This window comes from Canis lupus, chromosome 29 (genome assembly GCF_011100685.1).
Source record: "Canis lupus familiaris isolate Mischka breed German Shepherd chromosome 29, alternate assembly UU_Cfam_GSD_1.0, whole genome shotgun sequence".
Lineage (NCBI taxonomy): Eukaryota > Metazoa > Chordata > Mammalia > Carnivora > Canidae > Canis > Canis lupus.
Genome location: NC_049250.1, coordinates 25,011,207 through 25,014,566, shown reverse-complemented (window position 1 = coordinate 25,014,566; position 3,360 = coordinate 25,011,207). Strand labels below are relative to the sequence as shown.

At 34.2% G+C, this 3,360-nt stretch overlaps 1 long non-coding RNA gene across 1 annotated transcript in view; it reads left to right on the top strand.

Annotated features, from left to right (window-relative positions):
• The first annotated feature begins 379 nt into the window (after positions 1–379).
• Positions 380–3,360, top strand: part of LOC111093206 — a 4,393-nt gene continuing 1,412 nt past the window's right edge. The window contains exons 1-2 of the long non-coding RNA XR_005380886.1: positions 380–1,236; positions 2,127–2,237. This is a non-coding gene — a long non-coding RNA (uncharacterized LOC111093206). The remainder of the gene's footprint in view (positions 1,237–2,126; positions 2,238–3,360) is intronic.

The window sequence follows — 3,360 nt, the reverse complement described above, 5'->3', positions numbered from 1 at the left end:
TGATTTGCTTTCTATTTTATCTCTTAATTTAATGATGTCCTTATACATCCTTCATCCATTCTTACTATTGAAACATATTTTGTTGTGTATATGCACACAAATATTTGTGCCATATATGTGTACGCACATTTTCTATTTTTTTTGCACATTTTATATTTTTGATGGAGTTTGTGGTTATAACTGTTAATAGTGCCCTAAGCAGCAGTGATGTATACACTTTAAGACCAGAGATAAAAGCAATCTTACATATATCTATACATATCCAAATGTAGATTCAAATATTTCCTCTCAAATATAAGGAGATAAATCTATATCTATGTCTGTATCTATTGTTCTACAAATTTGTCCTTTGCTAGAAGATGATGAAGAAAATGTAATCAAGATTGTGCTTTTGGTAGTTTCCCTTTTAGGCAGAGGTGAAAACCTCGAACTAACTTTAAAGGTCAAGTCATAAACACACCTGTGCTCTAAGGTGTGCCCTAAGTCTCTCAATTCTGTGTGCCTCATGAATATGGCAAAGCCCTCAGCCATTCTACTAAAAGAGACCAATGAAACATGCTGATTTTAGATTCAGTGAAGCCCAGTTTCTCAGGATAACGCACACACAGCTCTGTCACTCTAATCTATACAGGACTCTAATCTATACAGGACAAGAACTAGCCTGCAGTCGGAAGCCCAGCCTGTCCTTTGGGCATTGTGTCTGTAGCTAACAACCTTGCTAGTTAATATAACAGTAGCTTATATAAGTTATGGTGGGAAAAACCCTATGGTAATGTGCATTTTTACCAGTTAGTAAGAAATCCTCTCATAGAAACAGAACGTAATTAATTTGACACGAGCACATGTCATTTTGCTATTTTCCTATGGTAAGGGGAAAAAAAAAGATTTTACAACTCTGCTTGCTCCCTTCTCAAACTTGGATAAGCTACTTCAATTTAAATAAGTATTTCAATTTGTTTTTGGTATTATTTTTGATTTTCCGATTTCAAATATACATCCAGTTGTATTCCTACACAGAAAGAAGAGACCTTGTCTAATAAATGTGAGCCTTGTCTAAGAAACACCAAGAAAACAGGCAAGAAATAGTATGTACTTTTCTGTATGGATGTTAAAACAATATCACTAATATAATTTTGGAAAGAACTCTCACTCCTGCTGTTTGGAAAGCAAATGAGCTAATGCTATAATTTCTCTTCTTGATAAGATTCATCAGCGGTTGATTCCCAAAACTGCATGGTAAGTACATGCACAAACGTAATCAACCAAATCATTAGCATTTGTTAAAGAAGACAGTTTCAAACTGATGGGCAGCACTAAAGAAAGATATAAATCTCTTCCTTTCTAAATCCTATTTGAACGTATACATAAACTGTTTTGCAGTACAATTAAATATATTTTTACTCTTTCTATGAAAGAGACATCAATATATATCCCGCCCCCAATACACAATGGTAAAAATACCGTTTTGGAGCCTACTGAACTGAGTTTCAGATTTATATGAAATAGCAAGTTGCTTTAAAAAAAAAAAAAAAGGCATTGATGTCTTAGCTTGACATTGTTTTAAAGTAATAGATCAATCTCTAATGTTCACTTGCATTTTGTTATAAAGTCAGTGTTTATGGTTTATCATAAGGTGGTATCCTTAAGGCCCCTCAGGAAAGAATTCTATTTAAATGTTATTTATCAAAAAAAAAAAAAAAAGAAAAAAAAAAAAAAAAAATAAATGTTATTTATCCTTGATTGCCTTGGATCAAGGCAACTTTGTGATAGTTACCATGCTCTCATCTTTTTCATATTAAAGAATAAATATCCAAGTTAAATTTTGCCCCTTAGTGGTATATTCTTGTTTTTCAGTAGAGTTGTGCTTTGTATTAAATTATCTAATAGTTTATTTCTCTTAAAAAGATGAGATCATGAAATGCAAACGTAATGCTCAAAAAGTCATGATTCACAATTTTCTTTTTGGATTCTAAAACCCAGATACTATTAAGAATATCTAATACCTACTTTAAAATAGGCTATGCTATAGCATATAAATATAAATCATACTAATATACATGGTTTTGGCAAGGTTCTTATAAATATTTTTACAAGTTTATGAAAACTTATGAAATATTATCTTTCAGTCTAAATATTTACTGGTGCACCTTTTCCAAGAAAAGTCCAGCATCTTTCATGAAACATTCTCTCGTTTCACCACGCACAATTAAAGCTTACCTCCACACCTCCACTTAAAGGTAAGGGTTAAGTCAGTTACTTAGAGTAGTCATTAAAATCTCACCATTCTTTATGAAATACCACAAAGGAATGTCTTTCTAGTAGAGCTAGTCCACATTTCATCATTTACACTATTTAAATAAAAAAAATAGATTTTAAAAGGAAAGACATTTTTAAGATGTCTGTCGTATGTTCATTATAAGGCTGCTCTTCTAATACGTTTTATGGCTTCCTACTAGTGAAGGGTCCTTAAGAGAAAAAAAAAAAAAATGGCAAGAAGTGAGAGTTTGTTAGTAGGTCATAGGTTTGGGCTCTGTTTACAAGATTCTGAAACAATGGGATAATGCATGAAAAATTAAGTCATGCACAAATGTTTCCAATTACTTGTTTGGCATTGCAGAGATTGGACCAAACATGGAATTTAAAGTACACTTTTCACCTCATTTTTGACAGTATTGTAGATTTGACCTTAGGGGTCATATTTCTGAACTATGCAGGAGTAACTATGACTGTTCTTACTTTACCACTTCAGAATCGAGCCAAGCTAAGGACTGAGTCAGTCAATCCATGGTGACTTATTAAAATAAGGCATGTTAAGTATTTGGGGAATGGGCATGAGTAGACCAGTGATGATGACACCAAATGGCAGCGTCTCACAAGGACACGGCTACCTTGGTCCTCTTACATAACCTTTAGGAATCTTTAAAAATGAGTGTGAACTTGCATGAGATTGACATGTTTCTGAATGTGCCAGAAAAATCAAACCGTAGTCCACATACAAGAATTCATCTTCCTCTACCAAGCAATCGCTTCAAGATGCCTCTGTCATGGTCTCCGGCCTTTAGTTAATGTTCGAGTCACATGTCACCTTGTACCTTCGGCTAGCATGCCTACTACTGGTTTTTCCCTCTTCCGCTTGAAATTGACATCATATACTGAGAGATGAAGGGGCCCATGTGCTTCTTAAGCAGCAAGTAGTCATGAGACTTCACCTGCCACCACAGATAGGGAAAAAAAGAGGGGGAGCTTAGCAATTTCAAGAGCCACAATTTACCATGGAAGCCTCTACTTAATATTCCGCTTGATCTGCCAAGTTTATAGCCTGGCAAATCTGAATACAAATGTCGATGCAAATGAGGATTC